Here is a 26,541-nt window from a genome sequence, read left to right as displayed (position 1 = left end):
AATCAGCTTTCTCCTAGGTCTGGATGATACCTGAAGTAGCTATATATATATATACATTTAATGATCCCACCTTCTCCTGGGCCGGCCAACCTGCAGGGACAGCCTGCAGGGGAAGGGTGATGACCTGGCCCCGGGCACTTCCTGGCTTCCTGGACACTTCAGGGCCAGAGCTCCCAGCGCAGTCATCTGACTTGCCCCTCCCCTGCCCACTGACTCTTCCCTCCCTCCCTCCCTCCCTCCCTCCCAGGTGAGGGCCCCACGGCACTTGCCAATAAACATCCCGAACACCAAACAGTGTTTCAGAGTCTGTCTTTCTAGAGGCTGCACCCTGCGGCAGCTGTCACTCGGTCCGCTGTAGGTCCCTGTGACCAGTCCACCTGAGTCCAGGCTCTGCATCTGATACGTGAGGTTGCAGAGCCGTCCCCAAGCCTCACGGTGGCTTTCCAACCCCCCACCCGTCTCTCTGGTCCTCACCCTGCCCTGCACAGCTCCTACTACAGACTCCTGTCCTGGGGAGTTGGTTCATCTGGTCCCTACCCTCTTAACATGCCTCCTAGTGCTGTCCTTTATGTCCCTCGAGACTCGGGTCCTGACTGACCTACTTCAGGAAACCGTTCCCCCCGGAAAACCTCTGTGGAGTTGATCTTGACGTCCATGCCCCTAGTAATTGTGTTAATAACCTGTACTTGTGCAGAGCTCTGTAGCATCATGTGGGTCTGTCCTTCTGTCTAGACTATGACCTCCCTGCGGGCAGGGACCATAGCTTTAGTTGTCTGTGAGCAGAGAAGTGGCCCAGAGACAGGCATCCACCCGTTGCACAGGGCTCAGCAGCGTGCCCCGGGGCCGTGCCAGATCCCCGTAGCCTTCCCTACGTGTCTTCGCGCTTCAGTCTGTGTGCCGCTTCCCCCTCCTCCAGGGACAGGCTTTGTTCCTGGGTTTTCACCCTGAGCTTCTCAGGGCTGGCTTGGAAGAAAGCAGGTGTTCCATAAATACCTCCTGAAGAAGGAAACCTTGCCTACTTAGCGGTTTTTATGGCCCATAACAAAGAACATGCTGATAATATATATTCCGAATAGGAGACCATATCTTACCTTTTTATTCTACATTTCTCGGTATTTAGATGCGTCTAGTATCCAAAGGTAATGAGCTCTGCATAATCCAGATGTCTTACTGTGCGTTTATAAATAATATTACAAAATAATCCTCTGAAATATTAATTTGAAGTGAACTATATATAGCACAACGTGGAAAAAATATAATTACAAAACGTGGCATCATACCTACCAAACCACACACACACACACACACACACACACACAAATTGTGTCCACATGGAAAAGGATTTCTTTGTTTTCACCGTACCGCCAACTTCATCTCAATTTCTGTATATTCATGAAATCTCAGGAGATAATTTTTAGTAATGTGATCTTTTCATTTTAATTCTAAATCATCAAACTTCCTGTCTGTGCTGGGCGAGAGCAGGGAGTCTTACCTGGATCCACAGGTGGGCAAGGTCACTGGCTTGGGGCCAGGTCAGATTTGCTTTCACCCCCTTTACCACTGACCCGGCAAAGGATCTCTATCGGAGGGCCACGGGTGTGTGCCGGGGCTTTAGGGATTTAGCAGTAAGGCAGAGATTTGCTGATCTTGGCCGCTGTGTACAACGAGACATTTCTGCCAAGTGAGAAGATCTTAAATCTGTGGGCTCGCTGCCTTTTACCCCGCCCAGCCCGTGAGCCCCAGTGGACAAGGCAATAATCCAACTGGTCAACCAGCAGGTCGCCAAGCCGGTATCCGTTACCCAGTGTTTGGGGCCTTGCCAGTCCTCTGTGCCGGCAGTGGGAAGTTGTTCCTTACCGATACCTGTGCACAGGGAGGAGGTAGCTTCCATTTAGATCCAGAATGGGACCTTTTGGGATGTGACCAGCCATGTGCTACCTCCCTCAGACCATTCGGGATGTGACTAGCCATGTGCTACCTCCTTCAGACCTTTCAGGATGTGACTAGTCATGTGCTACCTCCTTCAGACCTTTCGGGATGTGACTAGTTATGTGCTACCTCCCTCAGACCTTTCGGGACGTGACTAGCCATGTGGTACCTCCCTCAGACCATTCGGGACATGACCAGCCATGTGCTACCTCCTTCAGACCTTTCGGGACATGACTAGCCATGTGCTACCTCCCTCAGACCTTTCGGGACGTGACTAGCCATGTGGTACCTCCTTCAGACCATTCGGGACGTGACCAGCCATGTGCTACCTCCCTCAGACCTTTCGGGACGTGACTAGCCATGCGCTACCTCCTTCAGACCTTTCGGGACGTGACTAGCCATGTGCTACCTCCCTCAGACCTTTCGGGACGTGACTAGCCATGTGCTACCTCCTTCAGACCTTTCGGGATGTGACTAGTCATGTGCTACCTCCCTCAGACCTTTCGGGACGTGACTAGCCATGTGGTACCTCCCTCAGACCATTCGGGACATGACCAGCCATGTGCTACCTCCTTCAGACCTTTCGGGACATGACTAGCCATGTGCTACCTCCCTCAGACCTTTCGGGACGTGACTAGCCATGTGGTACCTCCTTCAGACCATTCGGGACGTGACCAGCCATGTGCTACCTCCCTCAGACCTTTCGGGACGTGACCAGCCATGTGCTACCTCCCTCAGACCTTTCGGGACGTGACTAGCCATGTACTACCTCCTTCAGACCTTTTGGGACATGACTAGCCATGTGCTACCTCCTTCAGACCTTTCGGGACGTGACTAGCCATGTGCTACCTCCCTCAGACCTTTCGGGACGTGACTAGCCATGTGCTACCTCCTTCAGACCTTTCGGGATGTGACTAGCCATGTGCTACCTCCTTCAGACCTTTCAGGACATGACTAGCCATGTGCTACCTCCCTCAGACCTTTCGGGACGTGACTAGCCATGTGGTACCTCCTTCAGACCATTCGGGACGTGACCAGCCATGTGCTACCTCCCTCAGACCTTTTGGGACGTGACTAGCCATGTGCTACCTCCTTCAGACCTTTCGGGACGTGACTAGCCATGTGCTACCTCCCTCAGACCATTTGGGACGTGACCAGCCATGTGCTACCTCCTTCAGACCTTTCGAGATGTGACCAGCCATGTGCTACCTCCCTCAGACCATTCGGGACATGACCAGCCATGTGCTAACCTCCTTCATACCTTCAGAGGGTTCACAACGGAAATGGTTGAAGAGGGAAGTTGCTTTCACATTCTACGACCCTATTCAATTCTCCAATTCTGGCTAGAATTTTAAGTAGCATGAATAAAGAAGAAGGTGAGTTCTTTTCTTACCCCATCCTGTAGGGTGCTATTAAAGGACATTGCTGTTGCTTTTTTTGGGGGGTGGAGGAAGCAATCCTTCAGAATCTCAGTCAAGTAACGTGGTCGTTATTAGAACAACTACAGCAACAGAGGATAAGTCAGGCACCTGGTGGCAAAGTCCAGTTTTGAGATCGAGGTCTACAGGGCATCGTTCTCATCTGGGCGGTTTGAGTCAAGGCCATACAAGCAGAAGGTGTCAAGGCGCCATCTGAGCAAAACAACAGATTTAAGCAGCAACACGCCCCTCCAGGGGTAACTGCGTCAGCTACGTAAATAGCGGATAGTGTGTGCGGGCGCCAGGTTGGAGGGTATGCACGGTTTCGATTTTCTAGCCAGACCTAGGAAACTGGCGGAGACCATGGTCGGGCACCATTGTCGGCTCTGGACAGCAGGGTCAGAGAGCTACAGGGAAGTGCCGACAGCATGCTGTGGTTCCTATAGAAAGCCAGTCTTCTAAACTGCAGCTCTGAGCCATGTGCTGTGCTTTCACTTGATTGCGTTTTGTTTGTTTGTTTGTTTTAGTGTTTGACGCACCCTGCCAATGAAGGTACCTCATGACCCATGACCCCACTGATGGTGTAGCTGGCCAGTAGGCAACAGAACAGGCCAAGTTCATCTTGGGGTCACTTCTTCATTCTATGTCGCTGGCATTCTGCCCTTACCAACTGCACCCACTAGAATCCCCCTTTTAAAAACTGGTTTTGAGCCCTGGCCGGTTGGCTCAGTGGTAGAGCATCGGCCTGGCGAGCGGAAGTCCCGGGTTCGATTCCCGGCCAGGGCACACAGGAGAAGCACCCATCTGCTTCTCCACCCTTCCCCCTCTCCTTCCTCTCTGTCTCTCTCTTCCCCTCCTGCAGCCGAGGCTCCATTGGAGCAAAGATGGCCCGGGCGCAGGGGATGGCTCCTTGGCCTCTGCCCCAGGCGCTGGAGTGGCTCTGGTCGCGGCAGAGCGATGCCCCGGAGGAGCAGAGCATCGCCCCCTGGGGGGCAGAGCATCGCCCCCTGGTGGGCGTGCTGGGTGGGTCCCGGTCGGGCGCATGCGGGAGTCTGTCTGACTGTCTCTCCTCGTTTCCAGCTTCAGAAAAATACAAAAAAAAAAACAAAGAAAAAACCCTGGTTTTGATATCCTCAGATCTGGACCTTTATTTCTGAATTCTAACGTTTGGGCAACCAGGTGGTACACGTCCAGTTAGCAAACACCGCGGGCTCTATTCTGAGCGATTCTCTGCAGAGACCTCCACCTCGGATGGACTGCTGTCCAGCGAGTGCCTCCTGCATCGAGGGGAGGCAGCGGCATTCAAGATGGGTGACATTCTACCTGTTCCTCTACGTTGTTTCTGAAGTTTACCTGCGTTAACAAAACTCACTGGCAGGAAATGATTGTGCCCGTATCACCCCTTTGGGCTCCTCCCTGCAGGACAGACATTCTCTGCTCCTGTCCCCAGCCAGCTGTCCGGCCAGGCTCTCCCCTGAATGGTGGCAGGCAGGTGTCCCCCACTGCTGGCAACTGTGCAATTGAGGGGTAGTAGATGGTGTTAGAGGGCTCAGTGTGGTTGCACAGAGAAGCCCCATACTTTTTAAAAAAAATGTTTTAATTGATTTTAGAGTGAGAGAGAGGGAAAGAGACAGACATTGATTTGTTGTTCCACTTACTTTTTTATGCATTCACTGGTTGATTCTGGTATGCGCCCTGACTGGGGATCAAACCCACAACCTTGGTGTGCCAGGGTGGCAATCTAAGCCACTGAGCTACCCAGCCAGGGCGCGAGCCATATGCTTTGATCAGCTTTCTCGGTAATAAAGCTGACATTTTGATTTTCTTCTTTGTCTGTATCTTTCGGTCGGTTCCAAACTAGAAGACAAAAGTCATTTTTAATTCTCGGCCACTGAAAACTCAAAAATAGGAAGTAGGAAGGACAAAGTCTGGAGGATGGAGAGACACACACACTCACACACACAAACACTCACACACACACGGATATATAAGTCTACCAGAATAATGATCACTAAAGATAGTACAGTAAGAGTTTCATTTATACTTCTGGGGGAGAGAGGAAGGAAAGTCGTCGCTGCCCAATATTTTAAGAAAACTGAGTGTACTAATAGAGTAAAAGAGTCATAACTTCCAGAAGAGAAGAGCAGTTTGGGGAGGCTCGTTCTTCCTGCTCCGGGAGCCCCAAGTTGGCGTGACCCATTTTAACGGTGGCTCCCTACAGAGTTGTACTTCTCACAGTGTTTCAGTATCTGATGTTTCTCTTCAGCCCCGGTCAGCCGCTGCCCTACACGTCTGTTGTCTTTTATGTGCATGTTGGGAGTAAGACGTGTGCAAGTACTGAATTCTTTGTACGAGTGGTTCCGTGTTGGGGGTGTAGCGCAGTTTCCCCTCCCGGAGTATCTGTAGGTGTTCTGAAGACCCCTGTCTCCGTGGGCAGGAGTCGTCTGTGCCATTTTCCGATGGCTTGCCTGCCAGGTGCCCAGGTTGCCCATCTTCAGGATGTCCAATCAGGCCGTCTGTGCAGGCAGGGGTCATTTCCTATCCCCCTATCAGGACTGAAGCTCCACGAGGTCAAGGGTTTTGCCCAAGTCGGTCATTGCCCCTTACTAGCACCTAGAACCCGGCGCGTAGAGGCTACTGAGAGAAACGTTTCGAGAGAATGCCTGAGTGGGCGAGCGCACGTCCCTAGATGAATCTTCTTGTCGGGTTTGGCACCTTAGAAAGTTATGTCACAGGCATAAGCCATTCAAACGTGATTTGTACATCGCCTCTGGATGAGGGCATTGTTTTGAGACTTCCAGGGATGATGGTGAGAATTAAGAGGGGAAATAATTGCCTGGTGCCGAGTTCATCCTTAGCAACCTGACGACTTCTGAAAATGGATCTTTATTTGAGAGACTCCCTCAATAAGAAATTTCTAGAAATCAAGTGTTCATGCCTTTTCCCCACCCTCCAGTGTGCTCAGTGAACAGCAGTTCGGTTGCTCAGGAGACAGGACTACAATCAAGGGATAAAAACTGTAAGAAATTAATGCGGGAGCCTTAGCAAAGTACCTTTCCATACTCTGAACTCGTCTCACCTCTTAGGAAAGAGGGCAGGTTAACACGTTGATACTTCCCTGGGGGGGGAGCGTCCTGAAACATTAGGCATTAATGTCGAGGGAAGCACTTTCAGATTCTCAAAGACACTCCAGGTTCACAGTGTCATTATCCCGCTCACGCTGACAAATACAAACTCCACTTCCCTTTCCTCTCTGATAAGCCACTTCTTACTGATTTGTCACGTCAAATAATACTCTGTTTTCTCACACATCTTTTTTTTTTTTCTTCTTCTTCTTTTTCTGCTTTAGAGTAAGAAAGCAGTTTCCCAGCAAGGCGAGAATACGATCACGGTGGAATATTATGCTGTATAGCCTGAGTTTTTTCTGTGGTGAGCAGTCCAGATTCTACTGCCGACGTACAAAGCTGTGTTGTTGTTTTTTTCACCACACTAGGTGTTTGGCTCTCGGTGGTGGGGAGACGTGCCCGATTAAGAGGAAGCCTGCGTGTTAATAATGCCCAATGTGCCCTCGGGCGGCTCCCTCATTTCACTCAGAGGTGGGAACAGGTGGCCTGGTGGAGAGTGACATGCAGCATGTCTCAGTTGGCAGGAAAACAGCATTCAGTGATGAAATATCCCTGCTGTGAATCTCATTAATTGTTCACCAATTTGTGATACCTTTATTTATATTTGCAGACTGAAAGACAAGCTCACCGCAGTGCCTTATATGTGGCTTATATTGTGCTTAGGGTTCAGTCTTGCTTTGAGGCATGAAAGTTCTCTGGTAGAAGAGCGTTGAGGGGCTGCTGTATTGGTACCCAAACCAGCTTCTATAGCCGGGACCCCCCAAAACAGAATGCTTCCTCCTCTTTTCCATTTTCCAGTGAAGGTAGCAAATGTCACCAAACCACAGCCCCAGTGTAAGCCTATTCTACTGACAGCGTCTTTGCTGTAAAAAGATAGGACAAAGCTATGTGACCTGTCAGGTGTTTCCAAAGGCCTAATACTCTGCAAATTATAATGTTCTGCTAGCAATTAAATGTTTTTACAGGTCAAAGGGCAACTGGAAAACCCATCTGGTGGTGGTGGTTTTTTTTTTAGTCAAAAGATCTATTTATTAATTGATTCAAATAACCATGTCATTTATTTGATATAATTTATTAAAAAAAAGTAACTCTAGGGACATGAGACTAAAATAAGCATTTTTTTTTAATGTGGCTGTTTTTATCATGGAATTTTTGAGCCACTATAAAAATGTGTGTTAGCTAAAACATATTTTTAGGTAATATGCAAACATATGGCAGTATTTCTAATAAATATTCTTTATGTGAATTCATCGTTTTTACCTATTATACAAAAGGACTTCTATGTCAAGGTCCGGGCCGCCCTGTGGAAAATGTGAAACACACGTTAGCCTTTCTCTTTCAAGGAACCTGAAATATCTTGGACAAACTAGATAGAAACATGTAAAAAAGAGAGAGAGAAATATCCATATACAATCGGCAAATTATGTGGTACACACTAGCGCTCTCTGTAGATCAGAGTAAAGTAGTGTTACTGGGGTATTTTCTATATTACTTAAGGTTCTTACTCATAATAAGCCCGTGATGGCAAACCTTTTTATAAAAACCGCCCACTTTTGCAGTGCTGCTCAACTTGGTTCCTCCTGCCCACTAGTGGGTGTTCCAGCTTTCATGGTGGGCGTAGCAGAGCAACCAAACGGCGCTGTGATTGGCCCACCGTGAAAGCTGGCCTGCCCACTAGTGGGCGGGAGGGACCAAGTTGACCCGCACTGCAAAAGTGGGCGGTTTTTATAAAAAAGGTTCGCCATCACAGTAATAAGCACACAGAGTGGCGTGGCCTCTGGGTCAGATCAAGCATCTTCACAATGAGCTAAAGCCATTGTGGTGTACAGTGACTTGGCAGTGATGCATAAGCTTTCCCGTGATGGGCGACCCACCACGCCATCTTGCAGAATCTGCGGTAGGAGGGAGTGGCAGACACGAAGTCCCTCTCATGCTTCCGCTCTTCTTCCGATGATGTGTCTACTGTTAAAGGGAGAGCCGCGGGGAAAATTCAAGGCCGTATGGCTTGTTTTTGCTCTTCCAAATTGTCGTGTAGTCGTCATACGGAAAAGATGCCCCAGGTTCTTTTCCGCTGGAGAGGACGAGAGCATCTGACGTTCAAGTTCACTGGAACCGTCTGTAAGGCCAGCCGCCCCAATGCGGTCATCACCAACAGAATGAGACATACTTAGTAAGATGTCATCCTATTATTGAAAAATAACAATCAAAAGTTATCACGTTATCAATAGAAGATTATTATACTGGTACAAAATTACTTTTTTATTCTTATGTTTTTTTGGTGCAAAAATTTAAAAATTTGGTCAGCTTTGTTTCAAGGATATTTTACTGGTTAAAACACATGCTTTCACTTTTAATCTATTTTTATTAATAGCTTTTGGTATAAAAAAAAGAAAACAACTTTAGATATAATTGAAAATTCTGACTTTTTCCTCAACTTGCTGTAATTTTAACACCATTTACTTATCGTATCTGATTCAAATCCCCTGAAATGACTGTAGCATGAAACTGATGACAAACTGATTTTATTTCTGATTAAATACAGCTGCTAATGTCACGTTTTAGAAAATATATTATGACTCTGTTTCTAGTATCCTGTTTAAAAAGTAATATGATTTGAGGTTAAGTTGGGGATATGATTGCAGTTTTAAAACTTACATTTCTGATTTCCAGCAGGAACATAGACAGGTGTGAGCACACACACTAGGCTCCAGGTAAGGGCTATTTGGCTTTCCGCTCTGCACTTTGTACCTGTATGGCCCTAAGGGAATGAGGTCATACGGCTGACCTCAGACCTGCCTTGCAGAGTGCTTGTAAGAAGTTATCAGGTTGCATGCCGATGACCATGTCCACAGCAAAGCAACATTTAGTTATAAGAAAAAAGATAGTGACCTCTACAAATTAAAGTATTACAATAAAGTTTCCGTAGGGGAGTTGTTTGCCTACCTTCCTTTTGATGAGTTCCTGGTGACTATTTTAAGCCATTTTCTTTCCTTCATCTGCATCAGGGGTTGGCCAATAACAGCCCATGGGCAAAACGCAGCCGACCCCCTGTTTGGTGGTCAAGTGTCACGGGGACACAGCCAAGCTCATTCGTGTGGGTGTGGTCTGTGGTTGCTTTCACACCATTCTGACAGAGACAAATACTGGCAGCAGGGACCATGGGGCCCTACAATATTTACTATCTAGTTCTCTACCAAGAAAGTTTACTGACCTCTGATCTAACTGACCATTTTTAGCTGAATCACATTTAAGGAAGAATAGCGAAAGGTCAATTTTTCTGTTATTCTAAAAGAAAATTTGAATTTCGCCATTTAAGATCACATTCAACAAAGTATCATTCAACCTAGGTCAGTGACCATGTTTCCTCCATTTGGTTCTTTGGCCTCGATCACGCTTTTAGGCATTACATCATTATGCACTCTTTCAGTAGGAAAGTTGGACCTTGGCAATGAACAAGTCAGGAGGAAAAGAAAGATCTCTGACACCTCATTGGCCTCCCTCATGGATAGCCACTTTGCGACGGTGAGGATCCCAGAGGAATGAGTTGGCTGAGAGGCTTTGGCATGGTTTGCAGAGTAAGACAGGCGTGTGCGGGTCGAGGGTCACATTAGCTTTCTGTAAAGTCTTTTTATGTTGAGCAGCATCATTATCTCTTCAGACTAGAGTCAAAGTGGACCCTTCTTAAATTAGCCTTTCTCCAACAGATGGATTATATCAGATTACTTGAATTACCAATTAATAGTATTAACCACAGTAACTCTTTCATGATGTAGTATATCTCATGTCAGTGCAAGGGTAGCACTTTATAATGCTTTATATTGTAACTGTTAAAAAATTGGTGTTAATTATTAATGACCATCATATATATATATTTATTTATATGTGCATATGTATATACATATACATCTTACATACGCACTTGGAAGTAATTACAACATTAAGTAATGGTTCACATTAAAAAGGAATGTGAGGCCTGACCTATGGTGGTGCAGTGGATAAAGCGTCAACCTGGAAACACTGAGGTCGCAGGTTCAAAACCCTGGGCTTGCCTGGCCAAGGCACATATGGGAGCTGATGCTTCCAGCTCCTCCTCCCTTCTCTCTCTCTCTCTCTCTCGCTCTCGCTCTCGCTCTCTCCTCTCTCTAAAAAAAAAAAAAATCAATAAATAAAATATTTTAAAAAGGAATGTGAAAGGAGGTTACTCAAATTTTACCCAAGCAAAGAGAGAGGAAAAATTGGTTCAAATGTTGGAGAATTATGTGCTTTCCACTTAGAAATGTCTTCAGGTTTTCTCAAGAACCAAGCAGCATTCTCTGAGCTGTTTCCTTCTGGCCATAGAGAAAATAGTGTTTTCTTCACTATTTTTTATAGATGAAATAGTTTCTATTTCCATTGCTAAAAGCAAATTTTTATCCCTATGATTAGATTTTGGCAATAAAATACTAAAATAGGAAAAGTAGCATTAACACAAGCATACATGCAAGCATATATATGTATATATATGTATATAAATATGTATGTGTGTGTGAGAGAGAGAGGGGGAGAGGGGGAGAGAGAGAGAGAGAGAGAGAGAGGGAGGGAGGGAGATATGCCCATTTGAGGGGCATGTGGCCCTATGCAGAATAAGTTGGAGTTAACTAGAAAAAAGAAGGAAAAGATTACAGCCCGGGCAGAGAGCCTGCCATGAACTTGTGGAGGGAGGGAGCCAACGACTCCCAGCTCCTAAGAGAAAGCGAGGGGCGTGGGTGGTGGAGGGGGGGGGGCAGGGAGAGGCGGGGAGGTCAGTGCAGGGGTGCGGTCTGATGGGCAACAGGAGCCACACTGATCATTCAAGTTTCTATTAGCCCCATTAAGACGTTAAAGGACATGAAATCAATTTTCATGTTTTATTCAGCCCAGTGTTTTCACACTCCCATTCCAACCAGCCATCAGTATTAGACACTGAGATACTGCACTCGGCCTTCCGGACCGTCCCTGAAGATCCAGCCCGTTTTCTCATCACAGCTTGTCTGCCTTCAGCCATGGCCGCTGCCTCGGGTGACGTCACTCCAGAGGTCTGGTTCTCAGCCTCTCTGTGTGAATAAATAAATAGATATAGGTCCTGAAGGGACTACTTTCTCAGACTGCCTTACAGGCGTTCAAAACAGTGAAAAAAAAAATATATATATATGTGTTCAAAGGACTTGTATAGTTCATACAGGTGCCTTTCCGCCTGTTCCCTCTCCCCAACTGGGCTGCATTAACACCTTTGAGCAAACAACATATTGTCAGAAAAGGAAGCTGTCACGTTGAAAATGCTGAGGTAAAAAAAAAAAAAAGAAAAGGCTGAGGTAAAGCCTCCTGAAATTGTCAGGCTCACAGGACAGGTTAGAATCTTATCCTGTTTGATGTGCCCCCCCCCCCGAAGCTCCCCTCCCCGCCAACTGTTCATTTCTAATTTAAAATAGTCATGGTCTTTCTTGGAAAGTATGATCATCTTGAGAATTAAAATCATGCCTGTCTACCTTGGGCTGAAGATACGTGTTCAGGCGTGAGCTAGAAGCCCAGTGGGTGTCTCAGAACCTCCTTTCTGTATATGTAGGGACCGAAAGGCTGGGGGGGGGTAAGGAGTCCTAGGGAAGCAGGGCTGAAGGGAGCTGGGACCCCCTCCCTCCACCCTCCACCCTCCACCCTCCACCCCCCACCCTCCACCCCCCACCCCATCCCAGGAGCTCACCGGCTGACCGTGGCTACGGCATTCCTCGGGCCTCCTCTGTTCCACCCACAACCAGGCTGGAAAGACACTGGGATAACCAGCCAAGCTGTTCCTACTTCCCATTCAAAGGAGAAGGCTGTAAATTAATTGAACAAAGTGATTATTCTTCTTTATTAGAGAAGGGAATTTGATGTCTATTGCCTATTCATTTTGCAAAGAAGTTGAAGGTCTACATAGCGTATCACCTTAGGTATATAATTATCACGAAACTTCGTACGTGCTTTCTGTTATTATAATAAGTATAATTAAGTTGGCTGACTTCCCTTGTAATTATCTCTTTAAAGTTTTATTTGGGGCACAGGCTATTGTTAGTGTTTTATATAGGTCTGTTTTATTTTGGATGAAGATTTTTGACAATTCATAACATGTGTCAGATAAGTTCCATTTATATCTTGTACCAAATTATATTTGAAGGTGGAAAATGAATATTTTAGTTCATTTTAAGACTATAGTATATGCATAGTTTTCTTAGAATTAATTATAGAATATCTTTATCCTAGAAATAATATTATATATTGAATCAATATTTGATATTATTGATAACAAAGGATACCGTAATGGCAAATTCAAATTTGGGAATTTATTTTTTGCCACTTTGAATTCAAGAGTAAGGAAAAACAATGCTTTTAATTCATTTTAAAATGATCAGAAAAATCAAATAATGCGCAGAGCTTAAATTGACTCATGTAGAATGAGAGACACCTTATACGCTATGCTGAGAATTTTTCCTCGGCATAGTGAATAAAGACGTTCTACATTATCGGAGAAAAGAAAGCACATTTCTTCAACTGCTAATTCACTAAGTGGATGATTCTTCCAGCACAAGGTCAAATATATTACTGAGGGAAATGTACATACTTTTCGGCTTGCCCTGCATTCACGTCCAACACAGTGTGTATAACTAAACGCCTCTTCAGTGATCCGTGAGTTCTTAGAAGAATCAGGATCAATCATTAGCCTTACGTTCGACAAGGTTAACAAGGGGTGCCTATATACAGTTCTCACTTGCACCGTCTCAGTTTCCTAAACGAAAAGCCTGCGTCAGCACGTCATAAGCCCACAGGAAGAGGAGCCGCGGTCCCAAGCAGCTTCTAAACTCAGGAAGGAGGCAGGGACTTCGAGGAGGAGGAGACAGACACACAAAGGAGCCCGGGCAGAGAGGAACCCGGGCGGGGGCCGAGGCACCTCCCTCTGTAGATGAGCTTTGCCCAGCTGAGTGTGGGTACAGAAAAGTCTCATATCAATGCAGATGAGATTGAAGGTAAGACTTCTAGATTTTTTTAATCAGCAGACACTTTCTCAGGAATTAGCTGCCCCCTTACTAATTACAGACCGCGGCGGGCACAAATGGAAGGTACAGCGGGTGGGCAGCCCAGGGAGAGGGGCAGAGAGGCCTCGGGAGAGACGAGGAGGGGCGGGCAGCGTCCTGAGCTGGTAGAGGGGTGACAGGAGGAACCCAGTGCAGTAGAATCCATAGGGGTCAGAGCATTCCCTCTGAATGCCCCCCAGGTTCCCCTGGGAGGTCGTTCGACAGCGGTCACGGGCACAGAGACATTGGGAAGATGCTTTTCTTAGGTCAGACTTCTCTTTTGTCTCTGCTGAATTCTCAGTTCCCTTTTCAGCTCCCGAGTAAACCCTCCCAATTTGTTTTTTTTTTTTGTTTTAAACACGCTACCCCTTTCCCATCCACAATATAGGGAAAGAATCCAGAGAGTTTGCTTCTAATGCAGTTACAGGCATCGAACCGCACCCTACACTTCCTGAATGTGAATGCGGGTGGGCCGCTCAAGCACTGAGCTTTGTGGAAGGCACTCCAATGCCAATGAAGGGGGAACAGGAGCAAGGGGCTCTGAGCTCTCCCCCCCCCACCCAGGGTCTTACCTACGCGAGGCCAGTAAATAACTCACCCGGCGTCAAAGCCGGCTTCAGAGGCAGCACAGAAAGCGGAAGCAAGATGACCCACTGATTTTAATTACCGTTGGGGGATAGGTTCTGGACAGCACTTATGTTCAAAGCTTGTGGAAAGATGGTAATTCCGTGTATTTTATTTTAATGTCCAACCTGTGGTTATAAAAAAAAAGAAAAAAGAAAAATCTACTTCAAAACCTGGCTCTGCCACTCACTTCTTGGGTAGGAAGGTCCCTAAGGAGATGCTTCTGGTGAAGAAGAGTTACTAATGAGTAATGATTGCTGTTCTCCTGGGCAACTAATGAATTGGCTCCGGCCAGGAAAAAAAAAAAAAAAAAAAAAAGAAACCTCATCTCCTCCAGATCAGCGGAGTAACATCTATTTAGTTCATCTCGGGTAGATGATTCGGTGGCGTCCTAGGGCCCTGAGCGGGGAGAACACACCTCTTCAACGGGTCTCCTGTTTTGACAAGTACAGCAGTTGGGAAAGACTAGATAAGCCATCAGGCTATTCTTAGAAAAGCCGAAGTGTGCACGTGGTAGGTTATTTGCGACATGGTGTGTAGAGTTGAATAATTAGTGACGGGCATTAGCACTTGACCAAAAATGCCCAGGAGTCAAAAGGACCATAGTTCCCTCTGCCAAGCCTCAATGCAAGTCATGTCCTTCTCAATGACCAAAACATTTGTGTTCAAATTTAGTAGGGACAGTCCCCTGGGAACCGAACACGCTTGGCCTTCACCGGAATTCATTTGCGGTAACTTGCTGTGTCTTTCAGGTGTGGAAGAAGTTTGAGTGAAAAGATGATGCATTACCGGCATGACGTAGAAGGGTTATTTTGACTCAGTTTTATTTGTGTATAGCAACAACTCTAAAGGGCTGACCAGGGGAGTCTTTTACTTCGCACACGACTTGCGTCTCAAACTGATACAAAAAAAGACCATGCACCCTAGAGCCGGCTTAGTCTGCTGGCGGCAGTCGATCGCTAAAACGTTCAGGAATTTTTGTGAGTGGTTGCAATAGCACAGCAGTCATTGAAATGAAATGATTTACTCTTACACGTCAACTAGAATGAAAGAAAAAAAAAAAAAAAAACGGAGGTAACGCATCCTCAAAACCTTACTTTCTAATTTTTTGACTCGATTTTAACTGTTACATACAAGGTGGACTTAACAGAGTGCTACCGGTCATCTCTTCCCAACTCCGTGCCCGGCGACCTCACGTGGGTGGGAAGGCACAGTAAACCAGGCACAACCCCCCCCCACACACACACACACACATCCAGAGTCTCTACCGTGGACTGTTTGCAGCGCGACACGTCTTATAACTGAGCTTTCTTGGGAAGCGACAGGCAGGTGCTGTTCCAACGCTTAGGGTTGCCTGTCTCAGATAGCGGGTCCTGCACCCCCGTGTCCTCTCCTGGGCTGATGTAAAACTCCAGTGTCTTTGGTCCCAACTCTGACCCTCTCAATAAGGATCTTAGGTTCAAGTACATTATTTTATACACTAAAATGTGGGAACCACTGTCATAGAGCTTTCTAAAGGATGGATGGAGAGAAAAATCAGTTTCCTTTGGTCCGGTTTTAGGTTATTTTTACATTGGAAGAGCTTAGCTCTGATACCAGTGATACTAGAGCAAAAAGAACAAGTCTATTCACTAGCTGACAACAGAAGTAACTGGTGAGTCATACATGTCTGTAAGAGATGGTCTTTCTCCTAAAGCCCAGTGCTCCTTCTAATACATAGTATAGATGCTAAGTAGATGTTCTTTGAATTGAAGACAACATTCTGAATTGCTATGGTTGCTCTACATGTTTCTTAAAACAGTGTTTTCTTTAAGATCTATATTTACTCACATATGTGAAAATACCCACCAGCCTGATCCGTGGTGGCTCAGAGGATCAAGTGTCAATCTGGAACGCTGAGGTGCGCCGGTTTGAAACCCTGGGCTTGCCTGGTCAAGGCACATAATGGGAGGGTTGATGCTTTCTGCTCCTCTCTCCCTTCTCTCTCTATCTCTCTCTTTCTATCTCTCCCTCTCTCCCCTCTCTAAAATGAATAATCAAAGTCTTAAAAAAATATATCCACCAAATATCAAATCTATTTTTCTTTTTTACCCACAAAAGCATCTGGAAATATTAGATCTCTCCACTGGAAAACTTTTGTATTACAAAATAGTTTTCCAATTCTGTATTTTTGCCTTTGTGTGGTGGCTCTAAACCCAGATGTTCATCTTAGTTGAAGTCGATCTATTCTTGTCTTCTTCCTAACCCACCTGTGCCTTGAATACGGCCGGGAAGGCTGAGGTGGGTGTGATTCAGTGTAAAGGAGTCCACAGCTGTCCACCAGTTAGAAAGGTTCGGTCTCCTGTTTTAGACCAGCAGACCGATCACTGACAAACGAGTTACGTCTTAGGTCAGGAGAGACCAACTTCCGTCACCTTTTAAGTTAAAATAATAGCGCCAGAGTAAGCGAGGGTCTCGGTAACCACGAAACTGTATCTTCTCTGACAGTTTATTTGGTATCAAGATTATTTTTTCTCTTGTAACCCGTCAATGTGGAAGTTTTAATATAGTCCGTCTGCAAGCCACCGCTGCAACGGATCCTCAGAATATCACAGCGTGTAGCAAAAATAATGCAGGATGACATTTCTGCCAAACGTATTTATGGAATGAAGCTTATGTAACAGAAGACACCCGGCGTTGAGAGAGAGGCGGAGTTCATTCCCTGGCTCTGTCGCCTTCCCGGAAGTGTTCCTTAATATTAGTTTGTGTACAGAATGCTCAAATTAAATGAATGGGCTAAAGAAATCCTTCAACTGCTGAGATCTCATTGGAGCAACCAGTTTAAAATGATTCCTCCACCCCTCCCCCCGCTTCCCCAGCCATGGAAAATAACGTAGGTCGGCAAATGTGTATATTTGGCAAGTTTGTTCCCAAATTATCCCAAATAATTGCCAACCTAAGAGCATCATCAAACTGTGGGTAATGGAGGGTATAAAAAAATAAATAAATAAATCACTGATTCTTCTTTTCTCGTGTAAAATTGTTTCTCTACACTGCAGACCAGGTTTAAAATTTGGTCAAACCACAAAATACTGGACAGGGTGCTTTTATGTGGCTCAGCCCACAGTGTTTCAGTCACCCCCCACCCCCAGCATGTCGTCAGAGGTAAACAATCTCAAACAGCCACAGTCAGCAGAGACACAAAGTAAGGCATTCCATTTCTGAAGATATTGATACAAAAGTTCCACGTCCGTTTCCAATGACTAAGTTTTTGGTATGTGGACGGCTTCGTTATGCTGTCCTTTCTTACCTAGAACTCTTATTATGGGTGGACAAGTCGCTAGGTCCATCTGAGAGCGGCCAGGTTAGGTCTGGGAATGGTTTTTATGTTTGTAGCTCTTTGGAAATGGAGTCGAAGGGAAACTGTTCTCACGGCTTTCTGTTACAAGATAGCATTTAGTCAGAGCTCCCCATTTATGGTGGTTTTTCCTTGTCCATGGTTTTGTGGCTGCAGTTTCAGTTACCCCCGGTCAACCAAGGTCCAAAAAGATTAAAGAGAAAATTGCAGAAGTCAACAGTTCATCAGGTTTAGGTTTGGGGCCATTCGGAGTGCCGTGATGAAGTCTCACGCTGTCCTGCTCTGTCCAGTGTACCCACACGGTCCAGACACTACAATAAGGTATTTTCAGAGAGGCCATATTCACATAACTTTCCTTATAGCATGGTATTGTAATTGTTCTATTTCAGTATTAGTTATTGCTGCTACTCTTACTTATTTAACGTAGAAATGGAAGTTGATCATGGGTGTTTACGTGTAGGGAAAGAACAGAACGTGGGCTTCAGTACTATCCACAGATTCAGGCCTCCACTGTGGGGGGCGTCTTGGAATGTATCCCCCATGGATAAGGGGGGACGACTGTAATCTGTCTCTGTACCTGACAGTTAACGGTTGATTTCTGTCCCTTATGCACAGAACCTTCCATGTACAGTGTTCCATCCTATTAGGTTGAGATGTTGGTTCGGAATGTCTTCCAATAACAGTAATGGAATAAATTTTCTGTGTGTCTCAGCCAATTAGGAGGTAGATTTAGTGCTCTTTGCTTAAAGCCATTGCAACAGTATAGCCCCAGGCAGCTGATGAACAGTTTATCTGTACCGAATCCTTGAAATAATTGACAGGTTCAACATTTCATTTGTTTATACAGTTACAGTTCTTGTTTTCTTTCTAGCTTCACTGACTGAACTAAAAATACACTTTTTTTTTTCCTGCTTGATAGTCTCTTATGAAACCTTGCTCCAAGAGGATAAGGAATAGTTTTTAAGTCTTATTACTTAGAACATTTACCTTGCCTTGGGAAGATATGTGCACTGGTGTCTAGGTATAGGGACATGTATATATGTGTACATATATGTGTGTGTGTATGCATGTGCATGCGTGAATTCACAGAGGTTGATTTACTTTCTAAAAATTCCATGTTTGCAATTGTTCTAAGGGTAGCACATGTTTGAAAGGACAAAGAAAAACATGAGATTGGCACCTAGAACTTCTCATGCCAAGTGGGGCTTCCGTCTGCTCAGTGAGACAGCGGCGATGCCCTGCAGTTAGGCTAGGGGGCAGGGCTTGAGGCTTGTAGCCGTGACAGCGTGAGCTGTGACAGTGTGAGACGGGGAGTCAGAGGTTCCCCTCCCAGGGCTCTGCACTCAGGGGGTGCCTGGTGCAGACAAAGGACTCCATGGTGGGGCGGGGAGTCAGCACTGACGTGGTCCTGTCTCAGGGGTCCTGACTGTTGAGTAGGAACTGGCCTTGGGGAGCTCTGTCCAAGCCAGCAATGCTGAGCTCACACGCGTGAGAGCAGCGTCTTTTGTTTCATGAGAGGAGTGGCTGACCTTTGTCATGTTTGTGGAAGGGGCCCTCAGCCGAGTTGACCGTGGCCGGTGGGGGTGGGACTACAGAAATGTGAGTTGTGGAGCCTTGTTGGGTCAAGAGGAGAGACCGATAACCTGTCTTAGGAAAGCTGGCCTCAGGACTCCGGCAGGAAGGAGCTGACTCTCGGACCGGACATCAGAGCAGAGTGCTTAGAATGAGAAAAGAGCCCTGGCCAGCTGGCTCAGCGGTAGAGTGTCGGGCTGGCGTCTGGACGTCCCAGGTTCAATTCCCAGACAGGGCACACAAGAGAAGCACCCATCTGCTTCTCCACCCTTTCCCCTCTCCTTCCTCTCCCTCTCTCCCTCTCTCTCTCTCTCTCTCTCTCTCTCTCTCTTTTCCCCTCCTGCAGCCAAGGCTCCATTGGAGCAAAGTTGGCCCGGGCACTAAGGGCAGCCTCAGGTGCTAGAATGGCTCCTGTTGCAGTGGAGCAATGCCCCAGAGGGACCAAGCATTGCCCCCTGGTGGGCATGCCGGGTGGATCCCGGTCAGGCACATGCAGAAGTCTGTCTCCCTGCCTCCCCGCTTCTCACTTCAGAAAAATACAGAAAGAGAAAAAAGAGAGAAAAGAGAAAGCTGTATTGCGTGCCACCCTCAACTCAGCCAAGTCTGCAGGCAGGAAAGCAGCTTGGGCTCACTGGGACAGCCTGTGGCGTGAGCGCCATGTTAACCCCCCCCCCCACCACCACCACCTCTGGGGCTCCTTGGCTCTGTGGGAGCCGTGTTAATTACATGGCGATTTTGCCCGAGGGCTATTCCAGAAGGAGCCTAGGCATTCTACCAATTGGACAGTCGATCCCAGATTGATTAGGAATCAGCCGCATACTGAAGTGATGTGTGAAAGCCCCAGATCTTCCTGGAATGCCTTTTCTAGGGTCAGATAAGCCAGAAATGCTGTCCCCTGCTCCTGATAGCACAAGGCTTCAGGCAAACCCCTTTACCCAACAATTGCCATTTTCTATGCATCCTTTATGGATGAATTACCCACAGATGAACAGAAGGACAACCTTCAACACCTTCCTGCGAAGACGCAGAGGAACTCAGAAGGAAGACCCGCCATATTCTAGATGTGAAAATAACTCTAGACACATCTCCTGCCACCAAACACATCAAAAGAATTTGACAGGGACAAGGCAATGCGTGACAGTGATCTGAACTCCTACGAAGACGGGCAACTGGGGGGGGGGGGCGCGAAGGGTCCCTCCTCGTTAATTTTAATGTGTTCAGAAAAGTCCACGAAATAAAATACATTTTACTGGTGTTTTGTAATTACGAACAAAGGCTAATTTCGCTTAAACCTTTTAATATATTCGCAGAAATGTTTGTCTCTCCGCTAATGAGTGCCATCAGATGGAGGGGCACGCCGCACGCGGAGGGTTGCGCGTAGGCGCGATGACCCTGCATAAACGTGGGTGGGTCCCCCGTCGCTACAAGGCAATTAAGGAGGAAAACCCTCCGCCATCTCTTGAGTTCTTCATGGAAAACAGCCACTGCTTGACTTCCGTGCCCCAGACTCATAGCATGATTAGCTTTTTTCTTGTAGATTTTCTCAAGAAAGAATTTGACTCTCTCGGTCCTTGAGGTAATGATTAGGAAGGTGCCAACTCTGTGCCCTCTCGATGGTGTGTGTGTGGGTCTGCTTGTGTGGGCTTCCTGGGAGTGGGCTGCTTCTGTGGCTCGAATCTGCTAGAACAAAGAACTTCACAAAACGGCAGTTCGGGCAGTCAGCCTGGTAGTGTTTTAGTCCTGTAGTGGCTGAGCAGTCAGCCCCGTGGGTGTTTGTCTATAAATTTGCTGTTCCCCATCGGGGGCCACAGAGGCGACTGCTTCAACTCCAGGGTCGCGTCCTCAGCTCGGTCTTTGTTGAGCCATGTTGTGTATAACTTCCCTCTCCTTTGCATCTCTTTTCTTACCATTCACTCTCCTGTGAATGTTTATGAGCTTGCGAGGCTGGGCACGAGGTGCAAGGTGCAGCCAGGAAACAACAAAACAGCCTAGGTAGGTAAAAAAAAAAAAAAAAAAAGGTAGGAGCATCAGCAATAAAGAACGACTTCAGGAGATTAGTGGCAAAGAGCGGGAGAGAGAACAGTTGCACCTGAGAAAATGCATGCTGAGAAAGGGAAAATCTAGTCCAAAGGTTGGACCTACCAGACACAAAGCTACGGGCAGATACATGCGAGGGTTATTTTAGGAGCTCCCCGTTCTCTCTGACAAATCGAAAGCATACCTACTGCCATGCTCGTTTTTTACCTGAACCCCGTGAGCGCGCAGGAGTCACCCTCGTTCATTCAGAACACGCGGGGTGTCTGCTCTACGTCAGCCCGGGCTGGAGGAACAGGCATCCACCAAGCAATGTGTTTGTGAAAGGCTGAGGACCCAGTGAGGGAGACAGACAGACAGACAGCTCAGAGGTCCCAGCGCGGGGCAGTCAGCACTATGACAGGACAGTGTGCAAGCAGAGAGGAGGGCTCCCCGCCTCCGTCTGGGAGGGGAAAGGGCTTCTCCTGGCAGTGCTGCTGTCTGAGTGAGTCCCCAGGGGAAGGGGAAGCTGGCTGGGCCAGCGAGGGAGGTGTGGATGGCCATGCTCCTGGCGGAAGGTCCAGCCCGCGCAGAGACCTGGAGGGAGAGCCTGGAGCTCTGTGAGGCCAGAAGGAGTTCCGCTGGGCCACACACCTAGCACAGTGAGAGAGAGGAGGGGTGGAGAAGGCTGAAGGGAATTGAGAGTGTCTGGGTAACCCCCTACCCCCAGCTCTACTGAGTTATAACTGACACGGAACATAAGTGTCAAGTTTACAGTGTGATTGTTTGGTACACAGACATATCCTACAATGCTCGCCATAAAGAAGGTTACTTACCACATCCATCACCTCGCAAAGTCCCGTCTTGCTGTCACTGTCATGGTGAGCACACTCAAGCTCTAGTCTCTCAGCAGTTTTCAATGCTGTAGTTTACCCTGCAGTCATCATGCTGTAGGTTAGATCCCTGGAAAGTACTGGTTTTATTACTGAGAGTTAATACCCTTTGTTTAACACCTCACCATTCTCCGCCCCGACCCCCAGCCCGGGAACCACTATTCCAGGCTGTTTGCATCAGTTCATGTGTTTACATTCCACCTGTAGAGTATTTATCTTTCCTTTTCTGACTTACCTCACTTAGCGTAATGTCCTCCAGGTCCATTTCTGTTGTCACAAAAAGAAAGTGGCCATTTCTTTCTTGGTGGGCAGAATAATGTTCCTTTGCATATAGATACCACATGTCCTTTATCCATTCATCGGTCGGTGACTACTTCAGTTGTATCCATGTCTTGGCTATTACGAACCTTTAATGTCACAGTGAACATGGGACAGATATCTCTCTGATATAATGTCATCTCCTTCCTCTGTGTGCCCAGAGTGGGGCCTTTGGATTGTAGGGTAAAGCTCTATTTTTAAGTTTTGAAGGAACCCCCATACCGTTTTTCATGGTGACTGTTCCAAGGTACATTTGGACCAACAGTGCACCAGGGTTCCCTCTGCTGTACACCCTCAACAACACTGCTCTCTTGTGTTTATTTGTTCCTATAATAGCCATTCTAAGAATTTATTTAGTATTCTTGCCTCCCTTGTCAAATATAAGTTGACCACGTGTGCACGGCTATATTTCTGGGCTTCGGATTTTGTCCCATTGGCTTCCGTGTCTGTTTTACCGTTTTGATGACTGTTGTTTTATAATATAGTTTGAAACCAGGAAGTGGGATGCCTCCCCGTTCTTGTTCCTCTTTCCCAAGATCACTGTGGCCGTTCAGTCTCTTTTGTGGTTCATGGGAATTTTAGGGTTGTTTGCTCTTATTGTTGTGAAAATACCACTGGGATTTTTCAGAGGGATTGCATGGAACCTGTAGATGGCTTTCCATAGTGGGAACATTGTCATAGTGTTAACTCTTCTGATCCACGAACACAGAGTGTCTTAACATTTATTTGTGTCTTCAAAGGATTTCATCCACGTCTTAGAGCTTTAGGGTAGCGAAGGTTTTCATGTTGTAAGTCAGCCCACTCACCGCTCTCCACGTAAAGCCCTCTGGCGGCTTCCCCGTCACAAGCAGGACAGAAACTTCATCACAGCTTGCCAAGCTTGTAAATCTTGTCCCTTCTTATCCCTTTGGCTTCATATTCTTTGCTCTGGTCTTTGTTGTTTGTTAGTTTGTTTCTGTCCCTTTAATATATCAAGATCGTCCCAGTCCAAAAATCTTTAAATTCAGGCTTTCAGCTGGTTTTCACAAGTTTCTGTGTATTATTCAAGACTCCACTGTCATGCCGTCCCTCCCTTGCGGCTGTCCCCAGTCACTCCCTCGTGAAAGCTGCATTCTAGGCGACCCTCTAGCATTGTCTTCCTCTTTTATTTTATTCAGAGCACCCGTGTGTCCTGAAACTGTTACAGGTGTTCGTGGTTTCCTACTTTCCTCCGCGAACAGCAAGACCTGGTGGGCAGGGATTCCGCCCACTGGTTTACTGCTGAAGTCACTCTTGTTCTCTGGAACAGTTCTTTTTTTTTTTTTTGTATTTTTCTAAAGTTGGAAACGGGGAGGCAGTCAGACTCCCGCACGCGCCCGACTGGGATCCACCCGGCATGCCCAGCAGGGGGCGATGCTCTGCCCATCCAGGGCGTCGCTCTGTTGCAACCAGAGCCATTCTAGCGCCTGAGGCAAAGGCCATGGAGCCATCCTCAGCGCCCGGGGCCAACTTTGCTCCAGTGGAGCCTTGGCTGCGGGAGGGGAAGAGAGAGACAGAGAGGAAGGAGAGGGGGAGGGGTGGAGAAGCAGATGGGCGCTTCTCCTGTGTGCCCTGGCCGGGAATCGAACCCAGGACTCCTGCACGCCAGGCCGACGCTCTACCAGTGAGCCAACTGGCCAGGGCCTGGAACAGTACTTGGCACATGATAGGTATTCAGTAAAATGCTCTTTAAACACTTCCAGGAGAATAAGCAGGGGTCAGAGTTTGTAAAACACCCTGGTCACCATGCAGAGGGCTTGACCCTGCAAACAGTGGTTTGAAGCTGAGTAGGGCGTCTTCAGAGCGGCGGGCTTGAGAAGAACCGTCTGGCTGTCGCCTGACTCTTGAACTTGGGTCCTGATGGGAGCAGAAAGGCTAGTGAGGGAGGAGATGGTTGGGATTGTTGCTGCCCTTCCCCGTCCCAGAGGCTGACTTGAACCAAAGGAGTTCCAGAGGGAACACAGTGCTCCTGGAGGTTAATTTGCTGTGCCTGGGAGCGAGGAGAAGGGGTCAAGATGACATCCAGGTATTCTTCTCGTGCTGCTGAGCAGCAAGAAATGTGCCCCAGAGAGCTGGATCCGAGGGTCCTCAGCACACGGACGGGAAACAGAGCCAGGAACGTGGGCGGAACAGGGAACTTGAAACCCTGACACATGAGCACAGAAATTCAAAATCGAATTTAAAGAGGGGAATAAAGCAGTATAAACCCACATTAAAAGTAAAATATACATTTAAAAAAAAGATTTAGGGCTAAGAACATAATTTCTCCCCTGCATGGAGTCTCTTTCTGGTTCTTCCCACTTGTCTGTCTGGTCAGCCCTTTTCAACTTTGCTGGAACAGGTGAGCTGCTTCCGTGGGAGGTACAGTTATATTTAGGTAAGCCTGTCTGCCTTGTAAACAGTGAAAATATGGCTTAATAAGAGAAATAAATTATATGACAGACTAAAAGGTCAGTTTTGCATCTCGCAAAAATAAATATTAGCACGAGAACAACAGGAAATGCTGATTGCGTCTTAATGACTTCAAAATTAATAGCGTCAGGCTATCATTAATCAAGTCACTTTAAATGCCAGGCAAGCAAGACCTCCTTTTGCTCCACCAGGCAGAGGCAGGACCTGTGGCCCAGTTCAGCGTGGAGAAACACTGCCCAAAGTTTCTCCCGGGGGGACCAAGGGCTCAAGCACCCGCCCGGCCCTCTGAGTCCCTCCTCCTGATGTTTCTGACGACCGCTTCACCTGTGGCTCAGAATTCCTCACCAGTCATGGGTCTGTCGTCTTCAGAGACTAGAAGGCCAGAGAGAAACATGTTCTCTTAAAGACGCAGAATTAGGACAAATGCAAATGTTCGGTTTTCCTAAGGGGAAAACATAGTTCAAAAGGGATTAAGAAAAATAAAAATGTGATTTCTATTCCCATCGCTACCATCCCCAAATAAGAAATGATAAACTTATTGGGATATATTTTTTAGGTTATATACATTTATATTGTTTCGCTAATTCTTGACAAGTTAATACTTTCGGAGTTGGAGCCAAATAGAAGTTTATTAAGAACCAGCAAACAGTTGGAGATAATCTATCTTTAGCTTGTGTTTCACTAATTCATATAAATTATATGTTATTTGGGAAGATTTAGTTTATCCCATTTCTAGATAATCCAGTATAGTCCCAACAAACTCCTAGTATTCAGTAAAATCATTAAAACTGTTTTCAGATTTGAAAATTAACCATAGAAAGAGCCAAAATCTAAAAATAAAAGACTTCAAAATAGTTATTAAAGATATTCTGACTAATGTGCATGAAGAAATGGTGATTGGATTAAGTCATTAATAATGAAAATGAATCTCAATATTTAGATTTTTTAAAAATGTTCTCTAGGACTATGCAATTTGTCTTTTTAATAAACCTTAGTTCTCATGAAAGTAAGCTTTATAGAATGTAAAGCTTATGTTTAGTATGTATAATACTTTAAAGCAGGGGTCTCAAACTCAACTCAGCATGTGGGCCGCAGAGCAAGATCACAGCCATTCGGCGGGCCGCACTAGGTCTACAAAAGGCAGCTGTTACGCAACACTTTTCTCACTGCAGTTGAAAACAAAAAAAAAATCAGTACAACAAGCACAATGGTACATGCAGTTTACTCAGTGTCACAAAACGACCAGAAACTGTAGTTCGCATCACAACTGCTGTTAACTAAGCTAATATCTAGCTAGGATGCTAGAGAAATGAAAAATACAAGTAGGCCCTAGGCTTACTTAATTTTATCCAAAATATTTTGAACTTCGTGGATTAGTCTGCGGGCCACACAAAATTGTTCGGCGGGCCACATGCGGCCTGTGGGCCGTGAGTTTGAGACCCCTGCTTTAAAGGTTTCTTGAATGAGTTGATCCCCAGTGATTATGACCTAACTATTTCTGCCATCTAGTGGCAGCATACCCTAAGTACAGGTAGAGTACTGAGTACTGATTTTATCATTTTAAATATAAATACATGTGGTTAAGTGTCATATTGAGGAAAAGTCATTTCAAAAATATTTGGTGCTTTCTTCTCTTTCTATTGCCCTCCCCAAGATTATTTTAAGGGGGCCTATGTTGAGAGTTACGGTAACTGCTTCAACCGACCCACACCTTGTGCAAATTTGAGACTCCGTTAGTAATCTGGTCTTCTCTTCTGCGGTCTACGTGTATCCATCACTTTCCTCCGTGACCATTTGATTTCCGATGATAATGTTTAT

At 46.4% G+C, this 26,541-nt stretch overlaps 1 protein-coding gene and 1 non-coding gene across 2 annotated transcripts in view; both read left to right on the top strand.

Annotated features, from left to right (window-relative positions):
- Positions 1 to 26,541, top strand: part of IMMP2L (inner mitochondrial membrane peptidase subunit 2) — a 650,984-nt gene that overhangs the window by 578,823 nt on the left and 45,620 nt on the right. The gene's annotated exons all lie outside the window — the stretch shown is intronic.
- Positions 4,058 to 4,133, top strand: TRNAA-GGC (transfer RNA alanine (anticodon GGC)). Its single transcript has one exon. It is a non-coding gene; the product is annotated as a tRNA-Ala (tRNA).

Source organism: Saccopteryx bilineata, chromosome 7 (genome assembly GCF_036850765.1).
Source record: "Saccopteryx bilineata isolate mSacBil1 chromosome 7, mSacBil1_pri_phased_curated, whole genome shotgun sequence".
NCBI classification, from domain to species: Eukaryota; Metazoa; Chordata; class Mammalia; order Chiroptera; family Emballonuridae; genus Saccopteryx; species Saccopteryx bilineata.
This window is presented reverse-complemented; position numbering and strand designations above follow the sequence as displayed.